Source organism: Perca fluviatilis, chromosome 23 (assembly GCF_010015445.1).
Source record: "Perca fluviatilis chromosome 23, GENO_Pfluv_1.0, whole genome shotgun sequence".
NCBI lineage: Eukaryota > Metazoa > Chordata > Actinopteri > Perciformes > Percidae > Perca > Perca fluviatilis.
This window is the reverse complement of record NC_053134.1, coordinates 20,774,857-20,792,080: the sequence shown is the minus strand read 5'-3', so window position 1 is coordinate 20,792,080 and position 17,224 is coordinate 20,774,857. Positions and strand designations below refer to the sequence as shown.

General features: G+C 41.3%; 1 long non-coding RNA gene across 1 annotated transcript in view; it reads left to right on the top strand.

Moving 5' to 3' along the window:
• LOC120553789 overlaps window positions 1-15,678 on the top strand; it is a 78,864-nt gene extending 63,186 nt beyond the window's left edge. Inside the window, exons 2-3 of the long non-coding RNA XR_005638201.1 lie at window positions 14,295-14,472; window positions 15,579-15,678. This is a non-coding gene — a long non-coding RNA (uncharacterized LOC120553789). The remainder of the gene's footprint in view (window positions 1-14,294; window positions 14,473-15,578) is intronic.
• Window positions 15,679-17,224: the final 1,546 nt, after the last annotated feature.

Below are 17,224 nucleotides of genomic sequence, written 5' to 3'. Positions count from 1 at the left end.
TAATGATACGGCTCTGCTAGACTTTCCAAATTTTATTGGACTGATTGGATCAATACAAAGAGGCATTACTGGGTGTTGTGACCCTCAGGGAAATGTATTTACCGTTTTACAGCCGCTTCCTTTCCAATTCTTTTCTTCTAAAACGTTTTGTCATCTAATCTTCCATGGCCCTTCTCTTGAAAACACAACCACTGAACTTCTAAACATGAAGAAACAAATCCGGGTTCTGCTTCCTGTTATCAGCCTTGACTCTGACTGTCACACATTTGAAAAAAAGCCAAGAAGTGAAACTCACCTTGACAAAACTGTTCTTGTTCGGCCATGACTTTGTTTCCACATATCAGATTATAGTGTTGAGAGGAACTGAAGCCCGGTAACAGCATAAGTCCTCCAATATCCACACAGTAAATGTGTCTTAACACGCAGTTAATTTAGTCTTTTGACACGTGTGTGCACTTCTCTGACACCAGACACAGTGCTACTGAAAGAAAATAAGCAAACATCACAGGACCAATACTGGTGGTAACATTTCCGACCATTGAAACCACCATCCCATCCCTCCACCCATCATCTCCAAATCCCTCTGTTATAGATTTCTTTGGGAATATATCTTATTGTTACTATATGGAGTGTGGTATTTAAAGTGGCTTTATGTAACTTTCAGTTTGTGTTGATTCTAGTGGCCGCTTTGGACAAAAGTGGTAGTGTTTTCACCACAGCTGCTGTCGTAAAGGTCTTTTCTTTACGGTGCTGTATTGCCCACTTTTGCTCAGACAGAAAATCATTCAAGATAATAAGTTACAGATGCATCGTTGCATTTCAAGTGTTGCATGCAGTAACTTAGCCTGAATGTCTCGTGAGCTAAACCGGGTATCACTGTCACTGTGTCATGAGCCAAAGCATTAAGAGTTTGTTGTAGCAACCAACGTAATAATAACATTTCATGAAACCCAAGGACGCTTTACACAGGTACCGGGGGACAAAGGAAAAGAAAATAGTAGGCGAACACAAACGCGGACTAAAAGGAATAAAACGGTAAGGGGGACGTAATTTAATGTAGGCTACTGACGTACAACCACATCGCGCATTGTAAAGTTATTTTATGAATGAAATGGACATATTACATACCTGAGGGCCAATTCGGGGTCGGTTTTGAATCCTTTCCAATCCCGTAATTGTCTCCATCTGTTGAAAGCCCAACCGAGTGTGACTCTGATTTGCCCGTTGTCTCTACTTTCCTTTTTAGCTTTTAGTTGTTTAATTTTCTTTTTTTCTGTGATGGCCCTGCCCCAGTATCAGCCATAACTACAGTAGAAAACTTCTAAAATAAAATTAGAATTACAATTAGGCCTATATAAAGAAATGTCCTGCTACCTTTTACCTAGCTGGATACGCAAAGACAGGCTTTTCCAGTGTTACACAGAAATCTGTGACTCGTCAGAATGCGTAACTGTGCGGTCTCCCTGCCACAAATCATTCTGTGACTGCGCGGGAAAAATCTGACCCGGGCAAAGGCATTCATAAAAACTATATGTTCTTTTCACTGAGTTTCTTTGCAGCATATATTAAGGATCAAAAACAGAAAAGTGTGTGGGAAGAGCATTACGTTTCACATCTGCATCGTATTAATTGGTCGCCTGATTCCAATAAATGAAGGATTATCTTCAAGGGAAGGGGAATTTGGAAGGCAATTGAAACGTTTCTAGAGCTTTGGTGGAAGCTGAGTGAGCCTCTAGTTTTAAAGGACAAATCCGGTAAAAAATGAACCTAGGGGTTAATAACACGTGTACCGAGTCGACCATTCTCTGGGATATGATTTCATGCTAATCGAATGTGACCAGTTTTATCGCAAACCGCTAATTAGTTTATAACGCTAGTCGTCGGGGCAGAGGGTAAAGTAAAAAGAAATCGCTTCTGAGTATGTAACACCATTTGCCTGAGGAAGGTCTAGTCCTGAAACGTTGCCAAGTATTAAATGAATTTTGGCAAGTTAGACAGTGTGCAGGAGTTTCTTTGCAGCATACAGTATATTAAGGATCAAAAACAGAAAAGTGTGTGGGAAGAGCATTACGTTTCACATCTGCATCGTATTAATTGGTCGCCTGATTCAACGTCATGTTTTGTTTTGGGAGAGCAAACGGAGCGCTGCAACTTCCGGCAGCATCAATGGACGCTGCCCTCATTTTGTAAGATGACGGGTGGAGGGATGGGATGGTGGTTTCAATGGTCGGAAATGTTACCACCAGTATTGGTCCTGTGATGTTTGCTTATTTTCTTTCAGTAGCACTGTGTCTGGTGTCAGAGAATCTCATACACATGTCAAAAGACTAAATTAACTGCGTGTTAAGACCCTAGAACAGATATTTGTGTTACATTCGCTGACACATTTACTGTGTGGATATTGGAGGACTTATGCTGTTACCGGGCTTCAGTTCCTTTCAACACTTTAACCTGATATGTGGAAACAAAGTCATGGCAAGAAAAGATGTGTTAAGTGAGTTTCACTGCGTGGCTGCTTCACATGTTTGACAGTCAGAGTCAAGGCTGATAACAGAAAGCAGAACCCAGATTTGTTTCTTCATGTTTTGAATTTGAGTGGTTTAGTTTTTAAGTGAAGGGCCATGGAAGATTTTCTACCAAGATTAACTTGTAGCTTTCTCTCATGAGCGTAGGAAAAGGGCCAAAACTGACAAAGTGCAGCCTGGGAAAATGCAGCAAATAAAAATATTACTACTGTGGATTTGTGCTTGACATATTGTGGATAAATCCAATACATAAAGAAGTTGTAAATGTTTCATTTAGGCTTAACTAGAGTAAATGTTTTTTTATTATGTTTTTGGGTTGTCCCACCGTTCGTCCCATCCTTATTCTTAACGCCATATCTCAGGAACGCCTTGAGGGAATTTCTTCAAATTTGGCACAAACATCCACTCACCGATCAGATTTTGATGGTCAAAGGTCACTGTGACCCCATATGGTTTTACAAAAACACTTTTATGGACATTAGTAGTGGACATACAGCAGAACAAGGCTCCGACAAAAATAGATCCAGTGTGTATTTTTATAGTGCGTTCCATTTGCACTCGGAAGTCGGAATTTCCAAAGTCAAAGTCGGAAACATGCCCCCTGACCTCGGATTTCCGAGCTCGAAACTCGGACAACCTCGCAGTACCGCAAGCTCAAGAAAGAAAAGAAAAGCTGTAGTAACATACAGTTATTAGCACTTATGTCTTATTTGTGTCTGACGAAATCAGTCGTACACACAGTCCTGTCCAACTTTTATCTGTGGACATGTTACGCTGTTAGTATGCACAACAAAAGTGTAATCCGTTGTTATCAACTGGTATTGCTAACAATGGCTGAGTTCCGAGGTAAATGGAACGCACCATTAGCGGTGCAGAGCGCTGCGTCGCATCTGGTGGAATCCCAAGCATTGGGGCTGCGATTGCTTCCAGCGGCGCAGACGCACCTGGTGGAGTTTAGGGGTAAGACCCTCGACTCGGATGAGGAACAACTTATCTTTATCCCACAACTCATCCTTCTCTCTGCAACAAGCCGTCAATGCGTTACAGCTTGTTGTAGAGAGGATGAAAAGATGTATCCAAGGTAGTCTTTGTGGCGACGTTTCATTTCCGGGATCGTTCAGGTGCCGCCAGAAATCGTTCGGATGTTCCTCATTTTGGCTGGATGTCCGTCACCTTCCACTTTCTTTGTGTTGGCATTTTAAACTTCGGTGGATTTATGCGGACTATGGTTAACTGCTCCTCAGATCTCTGCAGGGTAAATCCAGACAGCTAGCTAGACTATCTGTCCAATCTGAGTTTTCTGTTGCACGACTAAAACAACTTTTGAACCAAAACAAGTTCCTTCCTGAGGCTATTTTGCAGAGGCACAGTTGCTTCGTCCGGCGCTTAAAGCTGCCCAAGACGATTGTGATTGATTTAAATAAATGCCGATAAACCAGAGCACGTTTTTTTACAAGGTGATGAGATTTTGTCCCTTGTCCTTCTCTCTGCCACTGCCTCGACATTGTCCAGTTCCAGGAAGCTCTCTATCAGTCCTCTGTGCTCCTCTGCGAAAATAGTCTCTACGTGAAGAAGGCATGTTTCTCACTGGAAATAAGTCACTGGAATCAAACATGTCAATATAGTGATGACTTTCATTTCGTCAAAAAGTAGCATACACTTAATACCTTTTTATAAATTCCTTCAAAGTATTCACTACATATTAAATATCTAAGTCTGGACAGACATAGATGTAAAGTGACACTTGACTACAGGATGCGATTTTCTGGGGGAGGATGCATGGGACCTTTCTGGTCTACATATCCCTGCCTCTGCTGAATTATTTTTACGGAGTGTCTATTTGCACCCCCGGTACGAGTAGCCTCGGCCACACAGCTGAGCTATTTACACCCTGTGACGTAACAACAAAAAAACGTTGCTCGCGTGCACCGAAATCATGGCGGACGTTCATCTTCCATGACCGCAGAAACTGGCATATTAGGGAAGTTTTGTCTCTAAAGTTTATAACAATTGAATTTCTAGCGGAAAATGGATACTACAGTTGCGCTTTCTGTCTTCAGTGAAAGCATACAACCGTTAGTTTGTTAGTTAGTACCTATTTTTTTGTATACAGTATGGTTACCTAGCAACCGAGGCTTGAAGAAACCAAGTGGTAAAAAGTTGGTCAACTTCCTGAAAGAACTGCTAGGTGAGTGGTTAGTGCGCTTGCCTTTGGTATGGGAGTTTAGTGTTCGATTCCCCTGTGTGGTGATCTTATTTTTTAAAATTTGGATTGGATAATTTGCATGCAATTGCGCAAGTCAGGACCCGCGAACGCGTATTTTATTTTATTTTTTTGCAGGGTGGTAGGGGAAGACTCATGAATATGCCTGCTCTGGTTGGGTTGGTTAGGTTTAGGCAAGAGGAGTGGGATGGTTATGGTTAGGGTAAGAATGTCAGGGCGATAATATTCCAAAAAGGTGTAATACATGAGTAGTATGGATAACTGTGTGTAAATATATGCCAAGGTACTGTAAATGCACAGGGGTGCAAATAGCATACATTGATATTTGTACCAGGGGTGCAAATAGCATACACTTCTAATTGCACCAGGGTACAAATAGCATACTGCTAATTGTACCAGGGGTGCAAATAGCATACACTGCTAATTGTACCAGGGGTGCAAATAGCATACACTTCTAATTGTACCAGGGGTGCAAATAGCATACACTTCTAATTGTACCAGGGGTGCAAATAGCATACACTTCTAATTGTACCAGGGGTGGAAATAGCACACACTTCTAATTGTACCAGGGGTGCAAATAGCATACACTTCTAATTGCACCAGGGGTGCAAATAGCATACACTGCTAATTGTACCAGGGGTGCAAATAGCATACACTGCTAATTGTACCAGGGGTGCAAATAGCCTCACCCTTATTTTTATCCCCGGTGGGGAAAAAATATATCCCCCCCCCTCTCCCCTCAAAGTGATCAATACTACTTCTAAGTAAAGCGCTGTAACGTGAACAGTCTATAGAGCGATAGAACGATAAAATCCAAGCAGCAGTTGCTGGTTGTATTTAGCTGCTGCAGAGCTCCGGGACACCCACTACCTGTGGCAGTTGTTTAGCCGCCAATAGGTGACTGTGCGCCGGCTACAGACACCACCAGATGACGGTCCTTTCAGGGGCTGTGGTTGTGGAGTTTAGCCAGAAAAAGTGAGCGTCATGCGGCGCTGACGGTTAAGTTTAGGCACCAAAACGAAAAAGATCGTAGTTTGGATTAAAACACTCTCGAGGAACGAACAAGCGTTTCCTGGGTAAAAGAATTTTGTTTTTGCCGCAAAGTGAACTCCGCTCTCGGGCTTGAAAACGCTGTGTTTTATGTTGACACCCCGTTGTTCTATTTCATTTTGATATTATATTCCATTGGATATTAAATTGCATTAATAAGTGTTTTGGCATGGCTGGCCCGAGTAGCACTATCACCATGGTATTGAAAGGGGATTTTAATTCTGGCATGTTTTGTTTTGTTGTGCATGATCAAAAAAACAAACCCCCGCTCTGCTTTTTTCACAAATTGCACCCTGCTTGACTGGTTGGCAGAGGCCAACGTTCACGAGGCGGTAATTCTAATTTAACCTGGAGCCAGGACGGAGAAAATATGACTTCTCACTTACTGACCCACCAGCTGAATGCATTTGAGTTCATTTCCTGAAAAGCAACGATTTTGGAAGTAGCAGTTCAGTCAGACCGATTCCTAAACACAGTCTGTGGGATCCACAACATGAATATGAATCTTAAAGTGACACTGTTGAATGTGAAAAACAGTGAAACAGATTGAATTATGGCAACTTATGCATTGCAGTTTGCATTGTGGAGTTTCAGTTTTGTTCAATTCAAAATGCTATCGTTATTGTAGAAATTAAGTTTTCCGACTTGGCTCGCAATAAAATTACATAATGAATACACACAAAAAAACTGTGAACTGCAGTATAAACAATGAAACAATATTACATCCAAGCAAATAAAACCATATGTAAACGCTAGTCCACACATGTACAGAACACACCATTACTGTCAATAAGCAGTGTAATTTAAGGTCAAACACAGATCATGTTGCATTTATTATACTTTTATGATTGAAACAGAACTGTTTTATAACACAGCAAACACACACACACACACACACACATGCTCTAAAGAGAAAAAATCTGGCTCGTAAAACATGCAGGAAACATATTGGTTGCTGGACAGAAGCTAAATGGCTTTGCATGCATATTCCTCTGCGTGATAATATATATTTGGGTTAAGGAGTAACAGTTTGTTAGAATTTTGATCACCTTTTATTACATTTTAATTGTTGTTGCAAAATAATGTCGCTGTCGGGTGGAAATCTTGTATGTCCAAAATCGATGTTCTTCAAGAATGAAAGAAGGTTAATGATATATAAAACATATTGAGCTTAGTCTATGTCCAAAACACTTCCGGTATTGCTCTTTTGCCGACGAAAATTCTGCCAGATTTCCCTCATTTAGACCGGATATCCGTTACCTTGGGCTTTCTTTGTGTTGACATTTTAAACTCCGGTGGATTTCTGAGGACTATGGTTAACTGCTGCTCAGATCTCTGCAGGGTAAATCCAGACAGCTAGCTAGACTATCTGTCCAATCTGAGTTTTCTCTTGCACGACTAAAACAACTTTTTCCACCAAAACAAGTTCCTTCCCGAGGACATTTTGCAGAGGCTTCGTTGCTCCGTCCGGCGCTCAGCGCCGCCCAAGACAATTGTGATTGGTTTAAAGAAATGTCAATAAACCAGAGCACGTTTTTTTCCCATCCAGGAATGCTGTGTAGACTAGCCAGACCCTCCTCTGCAGCGCTGTGGAGGAAGGTCTGGCAATGTGAGACTACATTGAGCTATTTACCTCTTGGCATTACCAGACGAAATCGCCTCGTCACTGTTTCAATATTTGTCAAAACCCACAGACAGACGTAAAGGGTGACCAATAGCATTGATTTATGAATAAAACAATTAAATGACGAAATATGGTGTGTAATTAGTTTCTGCCTGACAGTGACGAAATGATTAAAGAAACACTATACAACAGAATCATAAAATATCCTTATATATAGTAAAATCTAATCTATTTATAAAAAGCAAAAATTACACAACTATTAACAGGTGCTTTCATTGTCATTTGTGTTGATATTGTTCCTTGTATATTAGTCTGATCTTTATATTCAGTCAAGTTGAACACATGGGAGCAGAGAGTTTGCCTAAACTTAAGGAAGCACAGACCTTTACCATCCTGCATTAACTGCATTAGTGTTTACTATCACTGCAACTGCTCAGGTCTCATTAAGGCAACAGCTGAGAACAGGGGAAACATACAATGGAGAGGAAAAGGGTGTTGCCTGTGAAGAATTACGTGGGAATTGAGAGTGACAAAACAGTAGGCAATCAAAAGTAGAGGTAAATGCAGACAGGAAGGGTGTAATGCATGAGGACAAAGTATGTTGTGTAGCCTCGGCCCTTAAGGGCAAGCAGGGAGGGATTTATTCATTTATTTAGTTATTTATGTCCTCACCCACCAACCTGATGTGTTTCTTTTACTCGTTACACTAAGCTGCAACGTGCAGGACAGCAGTCCTCACTGGCTGCTGGGGTTGCTTTTTGCCTCGATCTCTGACCCAAAAACTAATTACCTGAAATGGATTCTATTTTTCTGGGAATCACAAGGTGGGATATTGTGAGCAGGGTGCAATTTTCGGGAGGGGGTATGCATGGGAATTCCCCTTTTCTGGTCTAAATATCCCTGCCTCTGCTGAATTATTTTTATCCCTGGTGGGGACAAAATGTATCCTTCCCTCAAAGTGATCAATGTTGCTTCACCAATAGACCATATATTATATACCTAAAATTGAAGTATTTTAAACTAAGTAAAGCGCTGTAACGGGAGGATAGGGAGGGTCAGGAAGCCAGTGTAAAGACTTCAGAACTGGAGTGATGTGATCCACTTTCTTGGTCTTGGTGTTTAGCCGCCAATAGGTGACTGTGAGCCGGCTACAGGCACCGCCAGTTGAGGGTCCTTTCAGGGGCCACGCTAGCTGAATTTAGCCAGAAAAAGTGAGCGTCATGCAGTGATGACAGTTAAGTTTAGGCACCAAAACAACTAGTTAAGTATAGGAAAAAGATCGTAGTTTGGATTAAAATACTCCCGAGGAACGAACAAGCGTTTCCTGGGTAAAAGTATTTTGCTTTTGACGCAAAGTGAACTGCGCTTTCCGGCTTGAAAGAGCTGTGTCTTATGTTGACACCATGTTGTTCTATTTCATTTTGAGATTATTTTGATTATTTTGGCTATTTGAAGTTCATAAATAAGTGTTTTGGCATGGCTGGCCGAGTGGTACTGTATCACTGGTATTGAAATGGGGATTTTAATTCTTGCATGTTTCTTGCAGTCCCTTAACGTCCCTTAAAAGGACTACAGGTCTCGCACAGTGACCGCAAAACAACTCTGCATGAACTACACTTGTACATGAAGCAGCTGTCGGTTTTGTCCCATTGGCATGCGTGTCACCTCAGGGTGAGTGATGCTGGCCATCTGGGGTCTGTTGCAGGTTGTGGCTGGATGGGGCGTCACCCTGAGGGGAGCGTGACAGTGTGATGGGCTGCCATTGTGTTCAAAAAAGCCTTTAATAACGTTGCTCATGTAACATTTGTCAGTTAAGCGTAGTGAAGCTTCTTGAGAAAAACGTGATAGCAACAGAAGAATAAGTCAATACTAAAAATCTATAAAACAAATCAATACTCTTCTGTGTCAATAAGCTTCAACGCCTGTCGGTGGATGTTTCCACTGCCAGTATTGACTGACATCTAAGACGGGGCCTCTCAAAATCTGGGCCAAGGTCCACATCGGCACTGAACGGCAAGTCTATCCAGACCCAGCCCCTACATTGTGTTATGAATACAATGCCTTATGAAGTGTAACGTTTTCTATTTTTTTTTTTTTTTAGAAGATAATTTTTTGGGGGCATTTTTAGGCCTTTATTTTCACAGGACAGATGAAGATATGAAAGGGGAGAGAGAGGGGGGAATGACATGCAGCAAAGGGCCGCAGGTCGGAGTCGAACCCGCGGCCGCTACGTCGAGGAGTAGTATCCACATATGTGCGCCTGCTCTACCAACTGAGATAACCCGGCCACACAACGTTTTCTATTTTTAAATACATTTTCTATTGATCAATAAATTGTTAGTGACGTTGAATATACAGTAGTGGTGTAACCATAGATATACCTCTTCTATATCTATGGGTGTAACAGTAGTTTAGAACCCCTGATCTAAGAAAATCAGACTGTATCTAGTCAACAAATGTTGATACAAGATTTTGCCTTTTTTAACAAGCCCACATAGTGCCGGCTATACAACCATAGATGTGTCTTTACATTTATAGTGTGGATCGACGACGATCCATTTACTGGATAATCGCCACATCCGCCAGATCTTCTGCCGGATGTCCCTCGTCTTGCAAAACTCTGTTTCGGGAACAGAGTGTTTTCGTGAGCTACTCGCTGGTAATGGCAATTTTTGAAGAGAATTCCGATTGTGCAACCAGGCAGGCCTGCTTGGTTCTTTATTGGAATGATCGTAAAGATTTAAAAAGAATATGTTTACGGCATTTACTCTCTAACTGGGAGGTTTTGGGACCGATTGGTGGGGAATTTGCTGTGGACAAAATACACATACACTGGTAAGAGCAAATTATGTTTAACCATGTATCCAGATAATTTAAATAGCTCACCTTACTGTATTATTATTACTGTGTGCGGCGATGTTTCAGTTCCCTCTAACGTCCATTTTCGGAGCATCAGAGAGAAGCTCAGGCATTTAAGTGGCACTTAAATAAGGCACTGAAATCCGCGTTGCTATTCGGTCTGGTAGATAATGGTCGTTAAGGCGTGCCATATTAGCACCGGGTCTAAGACCCCATTCAAAACGGCGATTTTCGCCGAAAAGCGACTAGTTTGCAGGTATCTACTACTCTTTGGCTGGCTCGCAAGCCCAAACAAGTGTGTGCAGCGTGCCTGTTGTTTTGTTTCCGGTTTAGCTAGATCCGGTGTGGTGTGGTAGTTTTTCTAACGTTACTAGTTGTTGCAACAGCATGTGAAAAAAAACTTTGCTAGGCCAAAATGAACGTTAATCTCTCAATAAAGAAATTGACACCGTTAAAATGGGTTTACGTTAATGCCGTTAATAACGCGTTTAACTGACAGCACTAGCTAGTATATTTATAACATTCAGCATTTGTTTTATCATGCTGTTAAATTTGTATTACACAAGGACAGTAGGAGCAAAGAACCAAGGCTAACTAGTGTCCACATTCTGAGTGGAAGCTAGTTAACCTAGATTCCTCGCTAAGCTTAACATTTGCATTGATTCCCACTATGTGGTACTCATGTTCACACTACGTGGTGATGGCTCAGTATGTCTAAACAGTGCAAACAGGGAGGTTGAAACAATTCGTAGACAAAATAGTGGACTTGATTATTGATGGGATGGACATCCACCCTCAAAATATCTCCTCAGCAAGCCCCTAACATGTTTATTACATCTCCTATCAAATACTTGGCAAGAGGAAACATCAAGGGGAAGTTTTGATAAGGTTGCTACAGTGAATGTAAAGCTAAAACCAGCAACAACTGTGCAGTTTCCAGATAACAGAGTAAAGTGATACAGCAGAGAAAGAGAGAGGCTTCTACCGTGAACACCGACCTACAGGAGAAAGGAAGAAAGAAATGAACAGGCATTCATTGTCAACTTGACTTTCGGTCCCTTGTTCTCACGGCAGTGTGGTGTTTTCACCTGCTGGAGGGTCAGAGGGTGCAGGAAGTTTCCTCTCAGGGTATACGAGGGGTCACAGGGTTGAAGCCAACGCCCGGATTGTATTATTGCTGAAACCTTGTTGATTTTTTTTTTTCTTTTCATTTTTTATTTATTAAACAGGAAAAGATTAAAGACAATCGGGCCTGACTCAGTGTAAAACTGATTTTCAGCAGGTTCCTGCTCTGCAGAACATAAACACCACATACACAACAAAAACTCCTAGACAGAACAGTAACAAACACACAGACCAAGAGAATGAGCAACAGGGCAAAGCCATAAAGCTGACTCAATGGTCACAGGTATGCCTCTCCATTAAATAGCGAGCAAATGTTAATTTAAATGATCTTATTGACGTTAAAGTTCTGATGTGCTGTGGAATGTCATTCCAGACTTTAGTGAGCACATAGAAAAAAGATCTCTGTCCATAACAGTTTCTAAAAGCCGGTAGAGGCAAAAGTCCATTTGTAGCAGATCTCGTAATGCGCTCGGACCTTGAACTGGGTTTTGGAACCAACGTAGACAGAGCAGCTGCAGTGTGACCATTTAAAATTTGATAATACAGTTTTATCCCATGGCTTAATTTATAATTCTCAAATGTCAAGGCATTACACAGAGATAGTGCAATATAGTGGTGAGTCCATCCAGGAAGCCTAACATGTAGCTTATAGGCTTTGTTATAGAGTCTTATTACTGGTTCAAGAATCTCATTTGTTGTAAGTGACCAAACAGGTAAACAATACGACAAAGTGGACATAATGATGGCATGAAGATAAGTCTCTGAGGGCGTTTTCACACATACCTCGTTTGGTCCGGACTTTCGGACTTTTTAGTTTGATCCGAACCAAAATTAAAGGTGTGAAACCTCCCCCGGACCATGGTCCGGATCAAAAGACCAAATTTTGGTCCGACAAAAAGAGGTGGTCTCGGTCCGGACCAAACTGAACCATGGTCCGGTTCGTTGATAGTGTGAAAGCATTTTTTGGATGGTTCGGACTTTCGGACCAAATACAGGAAGCTCTGGCAGGCTCTCCTCGTGTTACAAGACCGGGGAAGCTCCTTTAAGGAATAGCTCGGTGCTTAGAGAGAGAGAGAGAGAGAGAGAGAGAGAGAGAGAGAGAGAGAGAGAGAGAGAGAGAGAGAGCGGTAAATGCGCTCAGAGCAGACAGCTGTCGGCTATCAGAGCAGAGAATACATCAGCAGTTTATTTGTTAAGTGGTAGTAAATGTAGCGTGTAGGTTTCAGTTTGTCTCTGAATAAATGCTCCAGAAAGAAAGTTCCCGTGGTCTTGCTTCTCTACATCACAACAAAACAAAAAGAGCCGGCAGTAGGGGAGAGCAGCGGTCAGTTGAATAGCCTAAACTCGGACCCAGAGAGAGGATACGAGAGGACGGGGAAGTCCGTCAACAAACCAATCAGTTCTAAGTATCTGGAGACGCAGCTCACGTATGTGATGACGGCAGGACGTAGTTTTGTCACGTATAGATCTGTAGTGCGCTTGCAAAACTGCAGTGTGAAACCAAAACTTACCGGATCAAATGTATACAATGTAACAAAAACATGAACCTTGGTACGGACCTTGGTTCGGACTTTCATGTGTGAAAACGCCCTGAGACAGAGAGCAGCAAATATGGTCTAATTTTACTATAAACAAATAACTTTTGGTTTAACTTTCTGGTTAGGGTTTGAACATGCTCACAATAAGTGAGATGTGAGTCAAGAGAGACCCCTAGATACTTATAAGTGGATACAACTGAAAGTTTTTGATTAGAGAACATGATGGGATTGGATATGGATAAATGTCTCCTAGATTAATGGAAGTACATGCATTCTGTTTTATTGGTATTGAGTGTTAAATGATTCTCTTGAAACCAGTTATGTAAATGCTGGAGATCTGTATTAAGTTTGTGATTAATTGTATCAATATTTGAGCCAGAAAAAAATAACAATGTCATCAGCATATAGCAGAGAGCTAGAAATGTTAAACACATAAGGAAGATCATTAATTTACATTTTTTAATATACATGATGCATTTATCTGCTTTGAATTGAGCAGTGCAAACAGCTGAATTATGAATCCACTATCTTATTAATCTTTGTTACGAAATGCGTATGGCTGTAGTGTTTCTGCGCTGGACTTCCAAGAGATCATTATTAAAACAGTATGGTTGGGGATGTAATGTTCCATGTCATGTATGTGAGGGATCCATGTGAGGGAAGCCCATTGCTCTACAATGTTAAAATAATTCAATATATGTAATTTAATATGACTAAATTAATTCAATCAATTCAACTCACTATATACAAATTGTCTACCCATCTTCATAATAGTGTTATGAAATCCAGGCATAACTTTGTACTAGACTACCAAATTTGTACTAGAAGGATTAAAATTAAATTAGATTCACAATGTGAATGTTCTGACTTTAAGGGGTGCACATTCTTTATCCACATTGGAACTCAATTTTCAGATTATTTCAACACCACACAAATTCAGCAAAAAATGTTCCTATCTCACAATATTAACAAAAGTGAAAAATAATTTGTGTATTCGTGATTTGGATCAGCTTCAAAATGGGTTCTTTCTTTACCCATGGTACACCCTTCCACCAAATTTCATGAAAATCTAGCCAATAGCCACAGTAGGCCTACAGTGTGCCCACAGTAATCCCAATGTACCCACAGTGTGAGCACATTGTGCCCACAGTGTGACTACAGTGTGCCCAATGTTTGGAAATATTATTTTGAGCTAACGTTAAGTTACTGGTATTGTGGTTTTCAAATTGTATTTTGTACTGTTGTATATTGTTCCAACTAACCTCAGTTGGCCAATTGTCTAAATGTTTGAGTACTTGCCATGGAAGACCAGCCAACGGACTGATTGTTTTTTTTGTGTGTGCCCACAGTATGCCCAATGTGCCCGCAGTATACAGTCAGTATAAAATTGGGCCTCCTGTGGACAGATATTACCCTCTCCAATCTTGGATAAAGAGAGGACCTAGGACATCAACATGATGGATTCCAGGGCTACAACCGAAATCTGCTCAAAACGGACCACTTTGATCTACTTTGTATTGCGTAATGGTAAGATGATAACATTTTCTTTTTAAATGCTCTATAGTGTTATTTACATATTAATGAAATGCCCACAGTATGCCCAATGTGCGCACAGTGTGCCCACAGTTTACCCAATGTGCTTTTGAGCACCCTACTTTTAACCACATTAATAGAGGAAGTAGGCCATTCTGATAGATACTTCTAACCTGACACAATGACCTACCCGCCTTTTAGCCACATTCACTAGGAGGTAGGCCATTCTGATAATTTTCCGTCTGTCAGAAAAGGCTACCCTAATTTAAACCACACGTATAGAGAAGGTAGGCCATTCTGATAATTTCACACCTGACTGAATGAGCTACCCTACTTTAAACTACATTTATAGAGGAGGTAGGCCATTCTGACAGATAATTTCCACCTGTCAGAATGAGCTAACCGACTTTTAACCACATTTATAGTAGAGATAGGCCATTCTTATAAGATATTTTCAACCTATCAAAATGAGCTTCCCTACTTTTCGCCACATTTATAGAGGTAAACCATTGTGATAGATATTCCCCACCTGTCAGAATGAGCTTCCCCTACTTTTAACCACATTTGTAGAGGAGGTAGGCCATTCTAATAGGTATTTCCCACCTGTCAGAATGAGCTACTCTACTTTTCGCCACATTTGTAGAGGAGGTAGGCCATTCTAATAAATAATTACCACCTGTCAGAATGAGCTACCCTACTTTAAACCACATTTATAAAGGAGGTAGGCCATTCTGATATCTATCTATCGATCGATCTATCGATCTATCGATCTATCGATCTATCGATCTATCGATCTATCTATCTGTTAGAATAAGTGTCCCTAATTTAAATCACATGTATAGAGGAGGTAGGCCATTCTGGTAGATATTTCCTGCCTGACAGAATGAGCTACTATACTTTAAACCTCATTTAAAGAGGAGGTAGGCCATTCTGATAGATATTTCCCATCTGACAGAATGATCCCACAGTATACACAATTTTTTTTTAGTAAAAGTTATTTCAAAGGGAGCCTCTTTTTGCGTGAGTACAACCACATTCTGATCTGTTGGCCACTGAGCATCTTCACTGGAGCAGTTGCTCTTTTTATTTTTTCCAACAAGATATCGTGTTGATCCGGGGACATCGGACTTCAACGTGATGGGTTCCAGAGCCGTGACCGAAGCCTGCTGAAAACAGACTTCTTTGGTCTACTCTTTCTGCGTAATGGTAAGACGATGACTTTTACTTTTTAAAGGCTCTCTTGTGGTGGTATTATATTAATTAAATATTTTCTGCTATTTAGTGCATAATGTGGTGTATTGTGTGAATTTACCCAATAGTTTTGGTCATGCTGTTGTTTACCTGTGTTTGTGCCGCTGCACACAAGTGTTGCAAATGTGTTTTGTATGTTGCTGTTAATGTGTATTTGTGAGCGACATTGTATGTCCCACAGTATGCCCACAGTATGCCTAATGTGCCCACTCTATGCCCAATGTGCCCACACTATGTCAACGGTATGCCCAATGTGCCCACAGTACGCCCACAGTGTGCCCACAGTGTGCTGGACTAAGACTTGAGCCGACTTGAGTCGCTATTCTCTGGACTCGTGCCTTGAGTGGACTCGCACACTGATGACTTGGACTTGAACTGGGATTTTATGAAATTGGACTAGAGCATTCATAAAATAAGGATGAAGTTTCTGACTACTGCCTAAAAAGCACTATGAATTGCCCTGTTGCTGAAATGTGCTATACAAATAAAGCTGCCTTGCCTTCCCTAAACGACCGGTATCTACTGGACTGAATGGCAATGCGGATTTTGGTGCCACTTAAATGCCTGTGCTGCTTGCTGATGCTCCGGAACAGACATTAAAGGAAACAGAAGCATCGCTGCATGTGACTCAAGTAAACACTAACTTACACTTGGCAGCAGGTAACGTAGCTGCATACGATTTAAAATCCTGACAGCTAAACGGTGTAAAGTGTAGCTGTATTTCACTGAAAAGAATTACAACACCGGACGTTCAACATTCTGCAGCTAAAGACTCAAAGTAGCTGCACTACTATGGCCACTGCCGTTGTCCGAGAAACAACAGAGACGGGACTGTATGCTTCATTCACTTGGATTTATAAAAACCCAGAGTTTGACAATGTGGCCTTAGCAATAAACAAGCTATTTTTTAATGTCGCCATAGTTAGTTTTTTTTAAACCTGCACCATTATGAAAGTATCCTTTAAGCACCAGTATCCGAAAAAAACCAAACAATAGCGAACCCTAGTAATAATAGGTTATGACATTATAATATAAGATATTGATATATATTTAGTCTGTAACTTTTTCAATAAGAGGCAGGGTTTTTGTCCTCCACCTGTGACTGTATATCATGATGCACGCCCCTACTACATGTTCACATTAGAAAGATGCAGAGGGATGCAGATTCAGACTCTTCTTTAGGGACTAGGCCTTGGACTCGTACTCGAACACTGGGGACTAAAGACTCGACTCGGACTCGAACTCCAGTAATGGTGACTCAATGGTGACTCTAATCGGGCACATCTTTTGTGAATTGGACTTGGACTCGAGCACTGGGGGCTTTAGACTTGACTCAGACTCAGTTGACAGTTGGTGACTTGACTCACCGGTATATGCCCAAAGTGTGGGTCCACAGGTACCCCACATTTCACAATGGTAACGGGGCTTACAGTGGGCTGCCCACTCTGGGCCAATTTTTCTGTCCACAGTCGGCCCACACTGTCCCCAAAAGGGC